Source organism: Caretta caretta, chromosome 1, assembly GCF_965140235.1.
Source record: "Caretta caretta isolate rCarCar2 chromosome 1, rCarCar1.hap1, whole genome shotgun sequence".
In the NCBI taxonomy this organism is placed as follows: Eukaryota; Metazoa; Chordata; order Testudines; family Cheloniidae; genus Caretta; species Caretta caretta.
The window spans coordinates 96,745,832-96,768,840 of record NC_134206.1 but is presented as its reverse complement, the minus strand read 5'-3'; the positions used below and the strand labels follow the sequence as shown (position 1 = coordinate 96,768,840).

Below are 23,009 nucleotides of genomic sequence, written 5' to 3'. Positions count from 1 at the left end.
CAGCCGGGGAGCCGGGTCGGGGGTCACACCACGTGGCTCCTGGAAACCATGGCATGGCCCTGCCCTGAGAGTCAGGGGTTGTTCCCAGACTGGGAGCTGGAGAAGGGACATGCCACTGTTTCCAGGAGCTGCTTGAGGTAAGCACCGCTCGGAGCCTGCACCCCTGAGCCTCTCCCCATACCTCACCCCTCTTCCCCAGCCCTGATCCCCCTCCCACTGTCCAATCCCCTCAATCCCAGCAGCGAGCACCCTCCTGCACCCCAAACCTCTCATCCCCAGCCCCACCCCAGAGCCCGCACCCCCAGCCGGAACCTGCACCCCTTCCCTCACCCCAACCCCAATTTTGTGAGCATTCATGGCCCGCCATACAATTTCTATTCTGCAATGTGGCCCTCAGGCCAAAAAGTTTGCCTACCCATGAGCTAGACAAATTCATACTGGAAATAAGGTGTAAAATTTTTAATGGTAAGAGTAATTAACCATTGGAACAATTTACCAAGAATTGTGATGGATTCTCCACCATGGACAATTTTTAAATCAAGGCTGGATGTTTTTCTAAAATATGCTCTAGGATTTATTTTGGGGGAAGTCCTGTGGCCTGTGTTAGACTAGAGGGACAGAAGATGATCTCACATTGGTCCCTTCTGGCCTTGGAATCTATAACTCTTTGCAAACAGCAGGTATCACTAGAGCTGGCAACACTGGAGATGCTGGAGTGGGAAGAGCACACAGGCAAGCCTAAAAACCCGACAGTATATTTTCAAACAGTTCAAATAATGGCTGGATGTTTTTTGTATGAAAATGTAGAGTTTTCAGTGTACCCTTTTTTGTGTGTTAAGCCTGATTTGTAACAGCCCATTTATGAAAATTTAGCCTTCACTCTCCATTTGTTTATCAATGTTATCTTTATTAACTGGTGATTCTGAGAGGAAACAACATGGGGTTTTTCTGGGCATGCTTGTTAATTTCTATATACCCGTTCATATGCTGCTTTCTTACAGTAAATGAACCATTCATCATTTTGGCCTAAAGTGCTTTTTGTTTTATCCCACTTGTCCATCCTTATTTCCCCTTCTGTTTGCTAGTGAGACATAATTGGGCTGAGGTCAACTGTAAAAAGTGTGTAAATGTATATAAGATGTTACAATAACCGATAGTAAATGTTGATGGAAAATAAGTCAAGATGTATTTAATAATGGATGCTATAAGCGAATCAGACAGAGAGCTTAAATTAGCCCAAACAAAATAAATAAATAAATAAGGCCATGTTGATATAATTCAAGGACTATGCTGAAATAATGCTTGGTTAAAAACAGAAGATGTAGAGCCAGAAATTAATGAACCAAAATTAGTGTGTTATCTATTTGACCAACTTGGTAGACAAAATAATGAGGGATGAACTATTCCGCCCACAACTCCCTTTTTGGGTCCTTAAAAGAAAAGATGCTGGGATCGGGGGAAGGGAAGTATATAGAAGAACAGACGGAGGCTACTGGAGCGAGCTTCACCATCATGGCTGGCAATCCTGCCCTCCTGGGACCCCAAACCTTCTTTGTCCTAATCCTATGGGATGTGCTGACCAGATCAGACCAGAGAGAGGGATCCAGCTGAGATGACCAACCCTACCAGCTCCAGTGGAATCCCAAACAGCATTTGAGATGAAACGGGATCAGACTTTAACAACAGTAGGGACAATAGCAGCACCAGCCCCATCTCAACTAACTTCTTCTCTTTTCCCCACAGGGACAGTTATTACCATCTCTGATACTGTTACATTTGCATTTACAGTATATTGCACAGACAGGAGAACAAATCCCTACTGAAGTGCAACATGATAATACAATAGAAACAATACCAGCTGGCTGTCAAACAAGGGGTTTTTTTCCTTCTAAAAACTCTGTCCAGCTAAAGAGGAAGGGAACAAGGGAAATTGTTAAAAACAAGAGGTTTACTTAATACTTTACATTTCAAAGGCTATCACTTTAATAAAAGGTTAAAAGGATTTTTAATGGTGTGTTTGCAATGGGTCTAAGCCAGTGGTTCCCAAACTTGTTCCGCCGCTTGTGCAGGGAAAGCCCCTGGCGGGCCAGGCCGGTTTGTTTACCTGCCGTGTCCGCAGGTTCGGCCGATCGCGGCTCCCAGTGGCCGTGGTTTGCTGCTCCAGGCCAATGGGAGCTGCTGGAAGTGGCACAGGCCGAGGGACGTACTGGCCTCCGCTTCCAGCAGCTCTTATTGGCCTGGAGCAGCGAACCGCGGCCACTGGGAGCCGCGATCGGCCGAACCTGCGGACGCGGCAGGTAAACAAACCGGCCCGGCCCGCCAGGGGCTTTCCCTGCACAAGCGGCGGAACAAGTTTGGGAACCACTGGTCTAAGCAGGTTGGGGCCTGTCTATAACCAAGCCCTGGACCTGTTTAACACTCTTTAATGTTTGACAGTGACTGGGTCAGCATTTCTCAAATGCAGCCACCATGGCTGCATGTGGCCATCAGGAGCTTTTCTTGCAGCCACGGCCTCCTGAGCTGTGATGGGAGGGAGGAGAAAGTAGAGGCCACTCCCCTTCCCTGGTGCTCCTAGATATACCACCTTGGTGTTGGTTTCTGGGGCTGCCAGCAGGGGTTGGGCCCTGCCTCCTTCTGGAGACACCTGGGGCATAACCCTACCTTCCCAGGGGCAGTGGGACTCAGGCTTTGGGCTTCAGTCCTGGGGTGGTGGGGTGGCAGGCTCTAGCTGTAGGGCTTCAGGCTTCAGCCCTGGGCTCCGGCTGCACTGTGGAAGGCCCCAGACTCCGGCTGTGTGTCTTTGGACTCTGTCCTTGGGCTATGGGGCTTCGGGTTCTAACCCTCCCCCCCCACCTCTCTGGCCCCCGCTACCTCCCCTGATGACCCATCCAGGGTTTAATTTGTCCCCAGGCTTGCCAGAACTGAGTAAGTCTGGTGTGAAAAGTGTATGTTTGTGTATGATACTTGTATGTTTGTTAATATCACTTTTCACAGCTGACTTACTAGCTACCAATAAATGACAATGCTTTGGACATGTATATGTGCATATTTATTTGTTTTTCCCAAAGTTAATTAAGAATTTCACAAAAAATTGTCAGAGCAGCCACCAGCAAGAGTTGGTGGCCGCACTCTGAGGCCACCAAATAATTGGTTCTGAGAACCCCTGGACTGGGTTATGTTGACACCGTCCGTCTAAATGAGTACAACAGACAGCTTTTCACAGGTTAGCAATTATTGTAGTAACGTGAATAAATAATGTCTCCTGGCATTGTCCCTAGAAGTGCTAGCATTAGACCAGAGTTAATTTTTGTACTAAAGGTTTCTGACAGCATTAAAAAATTGTGTTTGGTGGTACAGAGATGCTTTCAAATGAGTATTTTGACATGGTATGGCATTAAGTGGCTGTTCGGAGGCCAATATGATTTTTCATGTCAATCCATATATAGAAGCTGTTCTGAAATTCAGATGCATATTAAACAAATAAGAGTATTATACAGCATATGTACAAGCAGACCATATTCCAACTTTAATAACCTGGACCTTATGATTTTAAAACCTACAAAACATTAATCATTATGGATTAATATCTTGAAAATTTTTGTTTAAAAGCTTATTTTTAGTTTTAGAAGCATGGAAGAACATTCAAAAGTTAGACAAAGCCTTAAAATAGCATTTATTTTTCTATCCTTGAATTGAAAAATAAGAGCTGCTTTGAGCAGAATTCTACATCTTAACAACCTGAAATTTTGTGGATGAGTGGTATGGCGCTGAATCCAGAATTTTGCAGTTGGATCCAACCTCTATAATGAGCCAACCCAAAATTCTAGATCTAAACATTTCCAAACTTATGTTAAAAATTCATATATATGTGCTCATCTTTGTTAGAAATGGTTATTAGATTTGTATAAAAATATAATGTACTATATCTGATCCAAAAACTGTATGGAATTGTTTTGCTAGGGTTGGGTGAAACCATGTTGAAGATGGTGAGCATGCTAGCTGCCCTTTATTCAGGATACAAGTGAAAAAGCAGTTAAGCTTTTTTATGGAATAAAATTGCTGAGACAATGGAAGCCACCCCCCAAAACGCAGCCCACATGCAAGGTCAATCAGTAGCTGAGCTTTGTGGGCAAAGTGCTTTCACTGGGGTCTGAATGCAAATGCAGGGCACTGGGTATTGTTTTGGCAGAGTGGAGTGTGTATGTTTGTGTGGACAGAGTGAGAAGCACCACATGCAGAAAGCCCAGGACAGCCAGCGATGCACTTGCAATTTTACGAGAGAAGGCTAAAAGAGAGTTTTTTCGACAGAATACTGGTTGTAGAAAGAGGCTTGGAGGATTGACTAACTAAACTGTCTCCTGTTGTTTGAGTCCGACTGTGTTCAGGGAAACAGGACTTTGTGTACATTCTTCGTAAACAAATATGTTTGCTCTAAAGAAGTACTGACTCAATCATTAATTTCTCTTCCTAAGAGAAACAAACAGCAAGACCCTGAATAACCCCTTAGGTCAAAAGGGGAAACATTATGTTTATATTTAGTGCAAATTTGTTTGTGCACAAAATTCTTCCCCCCTCCCCCCCCCCCACCAGTCTGTTTCTCTTTCAGGGCCCAGCCTACTTATAAACAGTACCAATTCCAGTGAGAGTGGGCCTCTAAGGGTCTATCTTTGCTACAGAGTTAACCTGGGTTATCAGCACCCGGGTCTGAGCAGCTAAACTACAAAACTCTCCCAAAGTTATTGGGTCTCCACTTATGCTGCACCCAACTGTGTGTCGCTAGAACTTCTAGGGGCACATGTCATGGGTCTTTGTGCTGCAGTAAGCTGACCTACCCATGATTTGTTCCTGGTGAAATGTGGGAGAATTTGTCTGCTCTTCTGGGCACGTAGGGGAATTGTGAAAAGAGACTGGACAACTATCAGAACTTGAGTGATTGAGCCTGCGTCCTTGTTGCAAAGTGGGTGTGGTATACCAGCCCAAGTGAAAGCAGAACCTGGGTTCTAACCCCCACACCCAGCTGGGCCAGCTAGACCGGGCTGAAAGAACCCTTAACTCAGGTGACAGTTTTTGTGTGTGGATGGGAGACGGATTAGTGGCAACACCCAAGTAAGAGCCTGTGTTAACTCTCCAGCCAATGCATACCTTAAGTCTGAGTACCCCAGACTGCCAGCGCAATAGTTAATTCCCTTTTCTCTATTACCTTCTTGTAGAATTAGAGGCAAGAAAGTTCTCATACTTCAAGAGAGTAACAATCAGTATTTTCTCAAACAGAACAGACACATTCAGTACAGATGCGATAAAAAGGAAAGCTGTTGTATTTATTTTAAAGTATAGCAGTATATAACATATGGGGAACTTTAAACATTAATCACTTTACTCACAGTCATCTAGAAGTTTGGTAAAGCTCTACAAAGCAACATATCTTGCCTTTTCCAGCACTAAGTATGTCTCTGACATCCTCTGTGGAAAATGTCTCTTGAGTTTATTTGGAGCTTCCTTGTACCTGCAAGTTCCCCACACTGCCTTCTTTGCCTGTCATGGCTATAATTAATAATACTTAGCACAAAATGCTTAGTATGTAATGTGAGTAGTCTTCATAATACCCCTGTGAGGTAGGCAAATGCCCATGTCTTGAATGCAGGAATCCAATGCCATGGATATTAGTTTCAGGAAAGATGCTAAAGAAGACATTTACTAATATCTGCCCGGAAAGGCCGCCTCTACTGAGTACTTAGGAGCACCTGGAAATTGTCTGCCTTAAACGATATTTACAGTATGCAGACAGCTCCCCACGTATTAGTTTGGGTTAGGTGATTAAGGCCACTCTGATTCTGTATTCTCCAGTGACCACATTAATTAATTAAGAGTTATACATAATTACTGAGTTGTCTCCTCACAAAGAAATAAATGGAAGGTCCTAACAGTTTCAGGGGGAATTAATAAGATTTATTTGGGCTCTTCTCTATGATCATATGACAGTCTGCTGAGGAAAACATAACTTTAGCAAATGAATCTAATAGTCATATTTATACAGAAATCTGTTTCAGAAATAAAAGATTATAAATGCTATCATTGTTTAACATATAGAAGTGTGACAGTGAAAAGAATCATTTTGTTGGCAGAAGTACCACTTTGCCTGCTAGCAATGCTACTTTGAAGGACGTAGTTTATAGGGAAGCTGACCCACATAGAGTTTTGCATTTAATAACCATATGCTACATGTACTTGAGTAGTTTACCTCAGAAAAGCATTTGTAGACATTATATTCTATATAGTTTTATACCACACTCATCACCATAGTATCTGAGCACCTTCCAGTAGTGCATTAAGCAATTTCACTATATATTTTTGTGACGGGATCCCCTGGGTGCAACCTGGGATTGTGGAACCACTGTGCCCCTTTTCTCACTATCCTGGGTTGTCTCTCACACTGCCTTACTGGTGTGAAGCAGCAAACCCCTCCAGGTGCTGTCTCTACTCAGTTCAACTGCATGTGGAGCCCTACACCCAGCTAGATTGTGATTCATGAGTGGCTCTGGAAGCATTCATGCACAAAGAAAGGCACCAGCCAAATCCTCCCAGCCTTGTACCCTAGGAATATACTATCTTGCATTGTTCAAGACCCTTTCTTGAGCAAAGCAAGTTTATTAATTGGTTCACCACTTCATCAATGGAAAATGGATATACAGTAGCCTTTGTAACTGAAGCAGATTTACCAGTTACCTCAGTCATACTCACTGGTAAGGATAAACATTAAAGTAAGTTCATGGATTACAAAAAGATAGATTTTAAGTGATTATAGGTGATTGACTTTTTGCCTGAGTTAGTTATCAAAAGAAACTAAAACATACGCACGCAGTCTAAACACTCAACCCTATTAGGCTGGGCAATATCTAGATTAAGCAGTTTCTCATCTCACTGTATATTGCAGTTCATAATACACAAATTTCACCCTTGAAACTTGGGCGAGTCTCATCTGTTGGAGTCTTCAGTCTTCTGAGCATTCTCGTTGCTTGCAGCATAGGTGGTGGGAGGAGAAAAGGCCAAGCATGGGACCCCTGTGTTCTGTTTTATACCCTTAGTCCATGTGCTTGGAGAACATATGTCGAGTCCTGAGACCTCCCACCCCGCAGCTGAAGCCTGGAGCCCTGAATGGGGTGTGTGTGGAAGGGGCTGGAAAATAGTCTGAGAATTTAAGCCCTGGAGAGGACTGATCTTTGTGGGAGTCCACCAATGAGGAGTCTAATGGTGAAGGTGCAGAAACTTTCCTATCACTATGCCTTAGGTGCCTCCCTGCAGGAAGGACTCAAACCATTTTAGCACTTTATCTTGGACTCCTGCTGCCATCTCAGGCAAGACAGCAGTGTCTCATGGTCAGCCATACCAATCATTTACTCAAATTTCTGTTTCTCTTTCCAAATTTTCAAGAAGTGACCAGTGCTGCTTCTGGCTGTGTGCAGCACTTCTGGAGCTACTTCTTGCTATGCTGAGTCTCTGCTGGAGGGGAGGGAGGAGACAGTGGATGGAGGAGCAAAGACCCAGCCCCTCTAAAGGTTGAGCTTTATGATCTGATCCTTCACTGATCTGATCCCTCACTCAAGTGAAATTCCAGTTGGGGTCAAATATTTGTATGAAGACCTTTACTTAGCCATACTGAACTCAGGCATTTATATGTTGCTTATCACTATGCTCTCTGCGAGCACTGTAAGTCATTTAAATTAAGACAATGGCATTTCCCATATATACGCTCCTGTCAGCATATAGACTTTAAAAGGACAGCAGTGAGGAACTCTTCCTCGAAGACTAAACAATGTAGCCAGCAGTTATTAAAAAGCTTTGATCCCCGCCCCCCAAAAAACACCTCTTATAATTCTTTCCTTATGTGGCAAGGCCTGGATTTTAGTGAATTTCAGAGGTGAGGGCCTGCTGTCGAGGATGCCCTGCCTCTGAGATTCACCCTTCTTAGCTTAAGAAATCCTGAATGCATGTTGTCTGGTGGGCCACAGAGGCAAACCTTGAGTTAACTGGATTCCAAGCCTTTTGCACCACGTCCGTAAAGCACCATGTCATGGAGTTGCTCATGGCTGTGAGGGCTGACCTAAGGACATATTGTCAAGAAGCAGGGCAGAGACCCCAAATTTCACCAACCCAGTAACAGGGGTGAACTTCTAAAGCACTATAACAGTCTTATCATAGAGTTACAGACAGTCTCCTGGGTCATTCCAGTCTATCTTGCCACCCAGTGATAGATGGTTGCTATACACCAAAGATCACTAAATATTCAGGATACTCCCAGCCCCAAAGGACCAGTCACTTACCCCAGGTCAACTTGTACCTTAGATCTCACAGCAAAGACAATGCTTGTAGTCAGTTCTATAGTAAACTATGTAAGGATTTATTAATTAAGAAAAGAAATGAGAGTGTTATTACAAGGTTAAAGCAGGCAAGCACATAGGCTGCAACTCATTTGTGTTTATATGATTTTAAAAAGGTGACAGAACTGTAGTAATCTGTCAGTTCGGAATGTCTTTTAGGGTTAACCCAGGGGATCTCGTTCTGTTTTGTAGCTCCGACTTGAGAGCCCAAACAGCAAAAGAAATGAAAAATTCTCATGTTGGCTATTTTTTATTTCTCTTTTCAGAATGCAAGCTGATGGGATGAGCCCTTTTGCGCTAGCCTCTTCATGGCTGCAAGGTGGAAATTTAAAAAAAAATAAATCTGTATTATGATGTCCCACAGTGGCCCAATTAGTTTTGGTAGGCCTTCTTGATGGGCAGATCCCTTCTGATGCAGTTCACGGTTTCAGAGCAAACATTTTTTCCAGTTACAAAGCAAAAAAACTTGATTACCTTATAGCAGCTGATATAGAAATTCTAAGAGAGATTAATGAAGGCAGCAACTTACAAGCATTTCATGAAGTCTAAACACTACACACATTGTTAGTAGTCCAGTACCCATCTTAACCATACTAACACAAAGGTGAAACAGATTCATTTCCAGCAATGAATTTGTCAGTGCTCAGCTGAGGCCTAATGCCTTACCAAGAGTTGGCACCTGGTCTGCCAGCGTCACACATCATACACACCAACAGAGTTATCCTTAACAATAAATAATGCTATTTGTGATGGGACATATAGGGCTCATACTGGCAGGGAGCGGGTTAATGAGAGCCTGTGGACTCAATTGGCCCTGCCCTGCTACACCTGTAGCAGATGTCAGGTGTAGAGAGGGAGTTAAAATGAAGAGGCCCAGCTCAGTTTGGGGCTGACCAGGCAGGAGATCAGAGTTCTGGTTCTTCCTTGGTGAGGGAAGCCTGTTGTCAGCCAATGGCGTGAGACAACTTGCTGCCTAGATGAGCTTCCTGGGCCCAGGAGGGCTGACTAAGAGTAATGGCTACACGAAGACAAGCCCTAAGTAGGTGCGTGGGGTCCCACTGAAGACTCCTTAGATGACTCTAGTTTTGAGTGCATAGTAATCCTTTATTTTTGGGCTTTAATACCTGGAAAGGGTGTAACTCAAATGTACCTTAGCCAGCGGGGAGGGTCAATGAACATACCTGTAAACATAAGCCCCATCAAAGATAAAAGGAGTGTGTGACTGTGTCCCAGAGGTGAATATTTTGGGTGGGGTAGGAGATAGAACACAAAGAAATTAAGAACAGACAAGACTGGGCGATAGACACCCAAAAGGAGCAGATGAAAGCACAGTGACTGACCCTGGAAGAAACCTAGAGAGGTTTATGGATCGGGGTGCAGCCTGGAAAGGGTGTTCTTGATGCTGTGAATTAAAGAAGCTGTTTCCTGCTATTTGAGTACTTCTGCATTCAAAGATCTAGGACTGTGCATTCTTTGTGAATAAACAAAATTGAAAAGAAATACCTGACTGACACCAATTTCTACTGCCAACTGGAACGTCCAGTGGGTCTCAAACCTGACAAAACTTTGGTCAAAAAGGGCATAAGAGGCAACTTGATCATGGTCTAAAAGCACAGTGAGAAGATACTAAATGGCTCTTTAATCTAGCAGGCAAATACAGAACAAGATTTAATTACTGAAAGCTGAAAAATTCAAACTGGAAAAAATACACATTTTTTAAACAAAGTAATTTAACAGTCTACCAAGCAATTTGAGATATTCCTCATCCCTTGGAATATTTTAATGAAGATTGGATGTCTTGCTGAAAGATGTTCTAGTTCAGCCACAAGTTATTAACCTCATTGCAGGATGAAAGTAGGAACATAGGAATAGCCATACTGGGTCAGAGCTGTGGTCCATCTAGTCCCGTTTTCTGTCTCCAGCAATGACCCACACCAGCTGCATAAGAGGAAGGTGCACGTAGGCAGATATGGAGTAATCCGAGCCCCATAAAAGTCTTATTTGAATCCCTAATAATTAACCATGAAACAAAGTTCTCTCTTCCAATCTCCCCCCCCTTTTTTTGGTTAGCATTAACTATTATAACTATGTAATCTTGTTTTCCATGCAAATGCTCAATCTCTGAATCTTGCTAAACTCTTGGCCTCAGTTTCCTGGCCTGTGTTGTGCAGTTAGTCAGACGAGATGATCATAATAGATTTTAAACCCCAGAAAGATCCATGAATATGATATGCCATAGGAGTTTGTTCCCCACCAGCTTTACAGTGATCTTTCCCAGGGGACAAAAGCTGGCATCCAGATATTATGATGATGGGCACATTAGAAGGGAATAGATAAATGCCATTGAGAGAGACAGGCCAATAGCTGATGGTTTCTTAAGAAAGTCTGGGGATTATTGCCCTAATGCTAGGCAGGGCCTGCTCTAGGCACCAGCAAAAGAAGCAGGTGCTTGGGACAGCACATTTCTAGGGGCAGCATTCTGGCGCCAGCCATGCCGCCCCTAGAAATGTTCTCCTGCCACCCCAGCTCGCCTCCGCCTGCTCCCCTGCATGCGCTGCCTCTCCCCTTACCTGAGAGGGAGGGGGAAGAAGCAGAGCGGTGGCGTGTTCAGGGGAGCAGGCAGAGCGGAGGGGAGGTAGGGCAGGGGATTGAGGAGGGGGAGCCTCAGGAAGCAATGGGGGGAGTAGGCGGGGCTGTGGATTTGGGGAAGAGGTTGGGAAGGGGCGGAGTTGGGGTGGATGAAGGGGGGCACACACAAAAAAAAAAGCAGGGGCAGCCAAAAATTTTTTTGCTTGGGGTGGCAAGAATCCTGGAGCTGGCCCTGACGCTAGGACCACTCATCAAGCCCAAACTTTGGCCCCATTCTCACAGTCCCAAGCAATGTTCCCTCTAATTTTTGCCAGGCCGTGTGCGCAAAAAATTTCCTCTGTGCAAATTTTTGTGTGTGCGGTGTTTTGCCATGTGCACGGGGTTTAGGATGTGTGTGTGCGCACACATGCACAGCTTAGAGGGAACAGTAGTCCCAAGCCAGAGAGAGAGAGAATGGGTTTACACTGAGGGGAGGGAAATGATTAACATTGGTACAAAGCAAGGAAGGGGAGATTGAGTGAGAATCTGAGTGTGGGTGTGAGAGAGCAGGGATAGCAAGAATGAGGTGACATACGAAGGTTGAAAGCGAGGGAAGAAAGAAGGTATATAAATTGAAGGAAGGTAAAGACAGACCAGATATGGGGAGATAATAAAGGAAGGAGAAAAAACAGACGAGTGAGGAGAAAAGCAGGAGGTCAGAGTTCAGACACAAAAAAGGGATTAAGGCCATGTCTACATGTACAGTGCTGCAGTGGCAAAGCTGCTCCATGCTGATGGGAGAGACCTCTACCGTCAGCATAAAAAACCCCACCTCCGTGAATGGCAGAAGCTCTGTGTGTAGGAGAATCTCTCCCACCAACATAGCACTGTGCACACAAGTGCTAATGTCAGCGTAACATGTTGCTCACTGGGATGGTTTGTTCACAACCCTGACTGATCTAAATTATGCCAACATAAGCTATGTCTACACTACAGCCTAGAAATGAAATAGGACCCAGAATAAATGTGAGAAAACATTTGAAAAAAATAAAGGAACCCACCCTGCAGCAGGGGATATAAAATTCAGGAAAGAGATGGGGTTAGGAGAACACAGTAGGCACAGAGGCCACAGAGTGGAAATTATTGTTCCTGTCAACCAACACACCCTTTATTGTAAACTATTCTGATTTTTCATTTTGAAGTTTAGGAGAGAAGAAGAGAGAGCATTGCTAGTTGTGTTGAGGGAGGGAGGAGGGTTTTTTCCCCCCATGCCCCACTGATAAAGACATTCCAAACACACACACTCTTCTCCATGCAATAATTTTTCCTTTTAAAATGTGATCACAATAAGTATCTAAACTTTGAGGGGGAAGGAGAGAAGATGGCTGATCCTAATTGGAACTTGTAAGGGTTGCTTATAACTCTGATTTATATTGCACAATTATAAGTTCTCTCATTAAATTAAAATATAATCTATTTACTGCCAAAACCAGAGAAATAAAACTTGATCTCATCTTCAAGCCACGTTTAGGGCATGATACTGTGAATACAGCATAAACAAACCACTCTGCTCTTATGTACTATTGTATTACAATAATGCATGATGGGAGGAAAGCAGGCTGATTGCCCTAGTAAGTATTTGACGTTTAACCAAATAATAAGGCTTAATTTATTGTTATGACAGCCTGTCGTGAAAACAAAAACCTATACAAAACAAATCCTTGCTTTCATGAAACTCATAGGACTGCTCTCCTCCTGAGCCTCATGTATAGTTTCCCAACTTCATTGTAGTCATTGCTATGGGAATGGATTAATTTTGTCATTACCCTCTTTCACTTTCCTTCCTTGATCAGAAAAAGAGAGTAAATTATGTGCCAGTTCTCAAGACAGCCAGGCATCAGCATTTTAATTCTTGATATATTGTGAACGGGAAGTAGTTAATTAAGACCTACAGATTAGAGAAGGGCTTGGGGTTTTTTGGTCAAGAGGTTGTTCTGGGATGTTAAATTGTGAGGGGAAAAAATGGTCTTTTCCTTTTTTTAACTGCTTAAAGAAAAACAATTTACTGAATTAAAGTCTTTATATATTTCTAGAATGTGATCCATATGGTATATTTGAAATGTTGCTGTTTGCATCCTGACAGCATCACAAGCTCAAGGACAATGTAAGTTGCTGTCATAGATGGGTGTTAATAAATAAACTCAGGACGTGAAGGCTTAGACTTCCTACTGCTATAAAATGTTTTATTATTTAATTTTGCAGGAGTGCCTAACATGCCTTAGTCATGGACCAAGGCCCCATTGTGCTAGGTACTGTACAAAATATAAAGATGGTCCCTGCCCCAGGAGCTTACAATCCACTACAAGACAAGCAACAAGAAGTGGATGCAGACAGGCAGAAAGGGGGAGCCTCAGGAAACACTGAGAAAATGTACTTTTGAAAGTCATTCAGGAGCTATTTTCATGCATTGTGTGGGCGTTCATACTATCTTTCTCTAAATGTACTGAGTCTAAATCTGCCTTTCAACCCCAGTGACTACACTTTCATGGGTGTAGCTGAAAGGAGAATTTGCCCTTCAAAATTCAAGTAACCTAAAGCATGCTAATTACAGTAGAATCGGGCCACCTCACAGACAAAAACACCATATAAACCCCAAAATGATCCAAGTGCTGAAATGTCCTGAGGTGCAGGCAGCTTGCATATCAGTTCGACCCTGATGGCATAAGATCGATGTCCATGGATGCCGAGCTCCATCCCTAAGTATGTCTTTTTTTGGAGCATCTGAGCCTTGGTAGGGCTAATGATGAATCCAGTCTCCTGCACCTTCTTTAATACATCATTCAGGATTTTCAGGTTTTCTGGTTACTGTGTCTATTCAAATATCATCCACGTAACTTATGATCTTCTCTGTTGTTGTAGCGCTCCCACATGCTAGACACATACTTGTGGCACAGCAATGGCACGTTGCGATACCCCGGGGTACCCAACTGAACATGAGCTGACGGTGGTCATAGCTGAATTTGTACCAGGCACTAGAGTGCAGAGGAATTGAAAAGGCGGCGTTCGGCAGATCAAGAATGGTAAAGCATTGTGCACCTGCAGCAATGGCCACCATGATCTCCTGGAACTTTGCCCCTACTAGAGTTAACCTTGGTGTAACATGGCTCAGTTCTTGGTAGTCAACTGTGAGTTTCCAGGTGGTCTTACCTGCCTTCAATAAAGGCCAGATAGGAGAGTTACAAGTGCTTGTTGTTTCAACCAGCACTTCTTGTTCCAGGAGGGAGTTGATGGTATCCCAGATCCCCTCCTTGGCTTTTGAGAGGATCGATTCTGTTTCTGTGGTTTGGGGTTGAGACCCCCAATTATCCCTCCACTTTAATTTTCCCACATTGGAGCTTATTGTTGGTGAAAGTTCCTGGGTACTGGCTGGTTATCTGTACAACTGCTTCCTCCCTTCTAGGTGTTTCCATTCTCCCCAGGGTCTTCAGGGCTGCAACTCTGTGCGATGCAGGTACAACAAAGCCACCTTCTTTACGTTCAGATTTGTTCAGCATTCGGTTAGGTAAGTTGACCACTAAGTCCCATTTCTTTAATATGTCCATTCTGATGATGCCATATCTGTTTAATGCTTGCATCCCAAATGTGGCTTCTGTAATCAGTGTGCCTATTATGCATGAGAGAGACTTCAGAAAGGGGACTGTACGCTTTCCAGTCTTCCCCTCCAGTATCCTAACCTCTTGCACTGGAAGTCTTTTAATCTCTGGAGCTGCTTTAGTACATATTAATGACATAGTGGCACCTGTGTCCAGTATCATTACTTATTTAATTTCTCCAATGGTTTCAGTTACTGGCCTCCCCCATATATCATTCTCAATGGGTGCCACAAAGGAGGGAGGTGGGAGAGCTTGATGTCCTTAGAGCAGGCGCTCTCATTGTTCTTGCAGCTCTGGCTGTCTTGATGCAGCTTCTGCTGAAGAACTGCCAGGCCCACCTTAGTACCTAGCCAGCCTTCTAAACAGTTCCTCTGTAGGAAGATGATCAATTGGATCCCTTTTCTTGTATTTGAACAGTTTTTTCCATAATACTGATTGAAATCCCTTCATTTCAGCTGCAGTATTCTGTACTCCCGATTCCTTGCTGACTCTCACTGATGGGGAAGGCTCCTTTCAGATGCTGCTGCTTGATTTTTGCTTTCAAAGTGACTTCCTTTTCTCTTCAGCTCACTGGCTTTACACTGTTTGCCTACTTCACAGTAGCAATTTTCTTCTTGTTCCAATGGCTTGGGAAAGCCTCATGCTGCAGCTCGAATGCATCTCGGATCCTGTCCTCCAGCACTTGAAGGGTGATGGTTTTAGGTTTGACTGGCCCCAAGGTGATTTTCAAAGTGGATGATAGTCCTTGCACAAAAGCTTCTTTAAATTCCTGTGTGTCACAAGTTGCCATCCCATTGATGGTCAGGGCCTTGGGGACATACCAGACAGCTAGTATAATAGACTTTTTCTAGCTAAGAACCTCTCACGCCTTTCTCCTGACCTCTGTCTTTTGGAATAAATTTTTCCAAAAATATTTTCATGTGGGAAGTAAATCTTAAATACTGCACCATATATCTCTGCCATCTCTTCCACATTGGCTACTTGTACTTCACCAAACAGAGCCCCAAAGTCTTTCCCATTCATGCATTCTCTTAGGAAAGCCAGTGTCTTCCTTACTAATCGCAGCCATGCTGCTGATCTTGGCTAGCCAATCCAAGGCAGTGTCTTTATTGACAGGTGCCAGATTTTTCCCCATTGCCCTGGTCTGGTCAGGCACATATGGCCTGGTCTTGTACCGGGTCTCTGTCGGCCTATTAGGGCCGTAGTTCACCGCAGTTGTGGTGATTGGTGCCATTGGGATGTGTTGCTGTATCCCCTCCTCCCTTACGTCAGGCCCCACTAACTCCTGAGGAACAGAAGGTTGAGTCTGTACCATTGTTTCTTCCATGGATTCAAACCATCATCTAATTCTTCTCCTTCAGAATCAGAACCTTTAGATTCTTACATCCTTAAGGGGTCCATGTTCAGGGCACTAACCATCCCTTGGACTTTTCTTAGCTTCTCTTTTAAAACACTGGTTTTATAATTAATAAAAGAGTGATTCCCAGAATCATCCTTTGTATTTTTAACCTCTTTGACCAGTTCTCTAACAGCAGTCTTGGAATCTTCCATTTTCTTTATCTCTCTTTGTTAAATCTATATTGAATTCTTTTATTTGCTGCTCTAATTGATTTATCTGTAGAGAGTGGTTTAATATCTGGGCTGATAAGTTTCTCTGTTTCAGCCTCTCTGCTAACCACCCACTCTTACTTGGAAAATGGTTTTCTGTTTTGATTTTACATGTTCACGGAGTTCCCTAGAAACCATCACTAGGCCACAGAGGAGAGCTTGCTTTCTCATCTTTTTATTTGGGATACGCTTAGCTGTCACAGTTTTCCCAACTACTGCACAGTTTTTCCAACACATTTTCTCCCTAAAACAAATCATCAGCCCTGTAACAGGGTGCACTCACCTCTCGTAAGCGCTCCCTTGGCCAAATGCATGTGCCTGCAGTCTCTTTCTCAGTTTATTCCTGCTCCAGGATAGAGCAGTGCCCCAGGGCTCCTTCCCTGGAGACAATGTCTTCATCCTCTTGGGCTTTCTGGCTTCAGCTCTTCAGCCGGGCCACTATACTTCAGTTCCCCTTCTGGGGTGCCTCAATGTCCAAGCCACTTCCCCCCAGTGGCTAATGGGGGGCTGGGAGTGACCCAGACCCACCCACTATTCTGGGTCCCAGCCCACAGACCCTGTAGATTGCAGCTATCTGCTGTGTCTGTTTAACTATGTCACATGGCTTCTCTAATTCCCTGGGCCACTTCCCCAAGCCAACTTCACCCTTACCTGAGGGCCTTATACTAATGGAGTCCCAGAAACCAGCTCAGGGCTCCTTCTTGCTCTCCCTGGCTTCTGGCAGGGCAGGGCAGGGCAGGGCAGGGCAGGGCAGGGTTCTGCAGCTCCATCAGTCAGTCAGCCATACACCCTGCAGCTCTTCTTATACTAGGCTGCTGGGCCCTGATTGGCTGTGTCCCACACAGCCACTCTAGGTAGCTTGGAGGACCCTCTCCACTGTCCGTTTTGGGGGTGGGGTGTGGCAGGGCCATGAGGCCTCCAGCAGGGCCTCAGAGGGCCTGGTATACTCCATCACAGGCCCATGGATTTTTGCCTTTACGAAATAAATTCACGCTGTGTTCCAGTGAATTTTTATTGATCTGCTTGTCCCATCCATTGATTCCAAATGTCCTAACAGCCATCTTTTCCTTAAGTGGTAGGTACCTGGCCCACAAAGATACACAAGTGCTTTGCAGTGCCTGCCGCAGTGCCCACGAGACCTTTGAAAAGTAGGGGCTGACAGTACTAGACAAGTTGTACCAGCCTGCCACAGAGATACTTAAAGCTCCCTTAATCTCAAGCAGCACCCCCATACCTTTAAAGCCGGAGCCGACTCACATTCACCAGACAGTCACAGCTGGAGTGCTAATACAGTTGTGCTCACTATTAGTACTGGCCTGCTGCGCCCACTAGGCTTTCCTTGAGACCAGAGTTGACAACACTCACCAGGCCTGCAGGCCCAGCGCCTGCCGATGCTTACTGGGTCCACTAAGCCAGTGCTTTCTGTGCCCACTGGGCCTTTTGGCTGGAGCGATAACCAAACTCATCATGCCTTTCGGCTGGAGCCGGAACATAGAGCCACTTCTCCACAGATCAGGTAGAATACCTCTTTGGTGTCTGCCACCGATCTAACTTGGGTCCCAGTAGAGAAAACAACTGCACACTATCAGTGCTTCCCACCCACAAGGTCAGTGGACCTTTCAGCAAACCTTAGATCGAGCAGATAATAATAAAATCAAAGCAAGAGAGAATACTGCAACCATCTGGGGTCCTGCTGCAGTCGCCACAACTGGTTCCAGAAGAAACTAAAGGGAGACGTTTAAGGACCCCCTGTTTCCAAATCAAGCTAGATTTCCCTGAATTGGGGTCTATCACCTATTAGTCGCAGTAAAGGAAAACTTAACACCTTTAAAGGATAAACCAAGAAAGGGTATATTAACAGGGAAGGCAAACAGATATAAAACAACTTGGTAGTTTTACCAAACACAATGAGCGTGAAGCCCAGACCCAACTAGAATAAATGGGATAACAAACAAAATAGTCTTAATATTACAGTTAGATATGGATGGACTCAGCTCACTTCTGCATCTCTCGCAGGCAAAGGGAACCAGGACCAGGGAACTCCAAGGACCATGACACCAGGGATCAGGAACCGCAGATGTCTGGAGCAGGTAACCATCACCAGATGGATTGCAGGTAGGGTGACCAGATAGCAAATGTGAAAAACTGGGACAGGAGTCGGGGGGTAATAGGTGCCTATATAAGACAAAACCCCAAATATCGGGACTGTCCCTATAAAATCGGGACATCTGGTCACCCTAATTGCAGGTAGGTGGCATAGGCACTGACTCCATGGGTGCTCTGGGGCTGGAGCACCCACGGGGAAAAATTGGTGGGTGCTCTGCACCCACTGGCAGCTCCCTGCCCTGCCTCCACACCCCAGCTCATCTCCGCCTCCACCTCCTCCCCTGAGCGCACTGTCCCCGCTTCTCCTGCCAGTGCTTGCTGCTGCAAAACAGCTGTTTCATGGCATAACAAGCTGTGGGAGGGAGGGGGGAGGAGCGGGAATGCAGAGCACTCAGGGGAGGAAGCGGGGAAGAGGCAGGGCCGGGGCAGGGATTTGGGGAAGGAGTCCAATAGGGGCAGGGAGGGGGCGGAGTTAGGGTGGGGATTTTGGGGAAGGGGTTAGAATTGGGGCGGGGCTGGGGGCGGGGCCAGGGGTATGAGCCCCCACCAGCGCCAGGAGAAGTTTTATCCAAGTTCAGTCCGCTTCCTTCTGCAGTTTGTTGTTCAGATTCTCACACAATTTGTTGTTACCGTAACCCTAAAGAGATGCAGAAAGAAAAAGCAGGGCAAGGGTGGGAGAAAATGTGTGCAAGCTGGAAAGAGAAATGCAGAGATAGAGAAGGGAGGACACTGAAACAATGAAATAGAATTCACTTCCAGAATCGTTTGCGGTGGCTGCTCTGGTAGCTCTTCTGAAGAATGGCTAAAGCCAGTGCAAAGGCTGCTGGGAACAGCCAAAGGAGTGGTGGGGTGGGACAAATTAGAGAACTGAGCCAAAAGAAATCTGATGAGGTTCAACAAGGACAAGTTCAGAGTCCTGCGGACGGAAGAATCCCATGCACTCCTACAGATAGAGACCGAATGGCTAGGCAGCAGTTCTGCAGAAAAGGACCTAGGGTTACAGTGGATGAGAAGCTGGTATGAGTTAGCAGTGTGACCTTGTTGCCAAGAAGACTAATGGCATTTTGGGCTGTATAAGTAGGAGCATTGCCAGCAGATCGAGGGACATGGTCATTCCCCTCTATTCGACACTGGTGAGGCCTCATCTGGAGTACTGTGTCCAGTTTTGAGCCCCACACTACAAGAAGGATGTGGAAAAATTGGAAAGAGTCCAGCGGAGGGCAACAAAAATGATTAGGGGTCTGGAGCACATGACTTATGAGGAGAAGCTGGGGGAACTGGGATTGTTTAGTCTGCAGAAGAGAAGAATAAGGGGGGATTTGATAGCTGCTTTCAACTACCTGAAAGGTGGTTCCAAAGAGGATGGATCTAGACTATTCTCAGTGGTAGCAGATGACAGAACAAGGAGTAATGGTCTCAAGTTGCAGTGGGGGAGGTTTAGGTTGGATATTAGGAATAACTTTTTCACTAGGAGGGTGGTGAAGCACTGGAATGGGTTACCTAGGGAGGTAGTGGAATCTCCTTCCTTAGATGTTTTTAAGGTCAGGCCTGACAAAGCCCTGGCTGGGATGATGTAGTTGAGGATTGGTCCTGCTTTGAGCAGGGAGTTGGACTAGATGACCTCCTGAGGTCCCTTCCAACCCTGATATTCTATGATTCTATTCTATGAGGCATTACATTTCTTCATTAGTTAATGGGGCAATGCATTTTGGGTCAGCCCTGGTTGGGCAGAGTGGTGTCTAAGGAATGATGGAGTAAAACAAAGGTTGGAGCAGCAAGCAGGGATTAAGGTCCTGATTTAACCAGGAACATAAGTACTGCCTAACTTCAAGGATTTTCAGTAGGGCTACTTTTGTGCCTAAAGCTCAGTACATACTTAACCCAAGTGGGGAAGAAGAGTGGAAAGCAAGGAATGAAGCTGAGGAAAAGACAGAAAAAGGCTGGGAAACTAAAAAGAGAGGGAAACAGATTAAGGGGGAAAAGAGAGGAAAATGTAGGTGCCCGTTGTGCAGTGCATGAGGATGGAGGAATGGGTAGTGTTCATGGAAGCAAGGTCAGAGAGTGGAGTGAGGGGAGAAAGGGTAGTAGATGAGTGAATTAGTTGTGGGGAAGGTGGAGAAGAGAAACTGCAAAGAGAAGGGCAGTGGGGCACAGATAAGTCTTTTTAATTTAAACTTTTAACACTGCACATTTAAAACTACCCTAACATTAGAGAGAAGAAATACCTACCGAATTAATCTCTAACAAATAGAAATGACATTTAATACATTCCACATAACAAAAGATCACTGTTTAATGTTATATATATAGTAAACATTCACTGCTAAATGCTATCCAAGTATTACTAAAGCTTGTTAATGTAATATTTGTGGAGGAGCATTTCATACAAGTTTCAGACCCTATCTAATCAACATAAGTGAACCTGTATTGGTAGATGCAGGTAGTGGGGATGGGGAATAGAGAGCCAGCCCTTTCTCCTCACACTTCAACTCCTGGTACAAAAATTGCTTCAAATCCTTTCACAACTGCTTTCAAGATAATTTGTTCCAATATTCCAAATGCAACAGCTGGTTTTCGTGAAAGAACCAGGGAGAGGCCTTCACATAAATATCTTGGTACTAGATAATGAAGAGAAATGAACTACAGAAAGTATGTAACAATTGAATGACTATTTAGTTATGTATATGTAACATCAGGCAGTGTGGGACAATCCTTGACTTTTGGGAGCCTGAGTAGTTTCAGGAGGACGTCACTAATAACTACCCTTTGCTCGTCTCCGTATTGTGTATTCCTCTGATGTCAGCGGAGATAAAAAACAAGGTAGTAAAGTTGGATTGTGATGAGCATTGGGTGGCTAACCTACTGATTTGTTCATTTCTATAGGCAAAGGCTAGAGAGAGAAAAGAGAAAAGGTGAACTTTTACTCAACTGTACTTACACTGTGCATAATACATCTTGAGGGATGTATTTTTCCCATTTCTGTGTGGATAGAGAGAACATGCCCTCAGTGTATTATGAAAAGTATGCTGTGGAGCTCTTTTAAAAGCACCTTATATTTAACAGATACCTAAATATCTCAAGTTGTTGTTGATGTACATGTAACTTTGCTAAGTTATACAAGATGTGTAAATATAATATGCAGATAGCTAGGTATGTACTCCATATATGCTCAACAGAGGAAAAATTGGGCATAGCTCAAGGGCTTGTATAATCATCTTAAAAGAGATGGCATTTCAGGACACATTGTTCTAAAAATGGGCAAAATTGTATAGAGAAAATTAGAGCTGGCAGAAAGGTAGGTTTTGATCCTTCAAAGTCTTACTCATCTGGAAGTACTCTGGTGAGTTCGAATTTGCATGAAGATAAGATGCATCTGTGTTCAGAATGTCTCCTCCCATCTGGGTAACAAATGTTCAGGTGTGATTCTTTCATCTTGATTCCTCCTGAGATTTTAGCAATCAGCTCACCCAATAACAGTTTATAGCGTAAGAGCAAATCCTGGGGTGGAAAGGAGTTGGTAGGAGACAATACTATGTCCCTTCTTAAAATTGAAAAGTAGTTCAATATTTCTGTGAAGAGGATAGAGGAAACAGGGAGGCCTTCTCCATTCCCCACTTAAATACAGTAGAACCTCAGAGTTACGAACACCAGAGATACAAACTGACCAGTCAACCACACACGTCATTTGGAACTGGGAGTATGCAATCAGGCAGCAGAGACAGAAAAAAAAAAGCAAAAAAAGCAAATAATGTTCAGCACAGTACTGCGTTAAATGAAAACTACAAAAAAAAAGTAAAAAAAAAAAGATATGACAAGGCAAGGAAACTGTTTCTGTGCTTGTATCATTTAAATTAAGAAGTTAAAAGCAGCATTTTATTTCTGCAGAGTAAAGTTTCAAAGCTGTATTAAGTCAATGTTCAGTTGTAAACTTTTGAAAGAACAACCACAACGTTTTGTTCAAAGTTACGATCATTTCAGAGTTACGAATAACCTCCTTTCCCGAGGTGTTCATAATTCTGATGTTCTACTGTATTTATAATTCAAGCCCTGGATACTTTAGTCATTATCAACAGGATACAGTCCTTTGCTCAAGCTGTTAGGAGTGGTTTTGTTATTTTTTGTTAATTTTGCAACTGTATGGTAAGTGTCTGTATCTGCTTCATTTTTCTTTGCCTCCAAGTCTCCAAACTGATGCTTCATTGAAGATGCCACCACCTGCCAGTGAATACGTTTAAAAATCCAGAAGGTTGTTTCACTTCTAATATGTTTAAAGGGTTTTGATTTAAAAAACAATGGACAAACAAAAAAGTCCTGTTTTCCCAACCATCCCAGGCACAATCTGAGGTCAGCAGTTTGGCAAAGCAGGCAAGACAGACAAGACACAGAGAAGTAAATCTAAGAATGTGCCTCCTTCACAGACATCCAAAGCCCCTCAGGACTTCCCCCCCCCCATCAGCCTCTTTTCACCCTTGAAGTCATGTGCTAAACACGAGGATTTAGGCAGTGCTAATCCTCCTAATGAGGGCTTCTCCCACCCTCCATATAAATCCTCCAAATCTTGGCACGCACCGCAGAGCAAAGGCCTTTTGAACCATATTCAAGGCAGTTCGAGTCAAGGATTAAACAAACACCCCAAATGCCAACATCATAAGCAGTGAGGGAAATTATCTCAGTCAGTCAGAGCCCAGTCTGCTGAGAA

General features: G+C 44.2%; 1 protein-coding gene across 1 annotated transcript in view; it reads left to right on the top strand.

Moving 5' to 3' along the window:
• The window catches only part of TGDS (TDP-glucose 4,6-dehydratase), a 1,159,807-nt gene that overhangs the window by 192,113 nt on the left and 944,685 nt on the right, over positions 1-23,009 (top strand). The window lies entirely within an intron of this gene.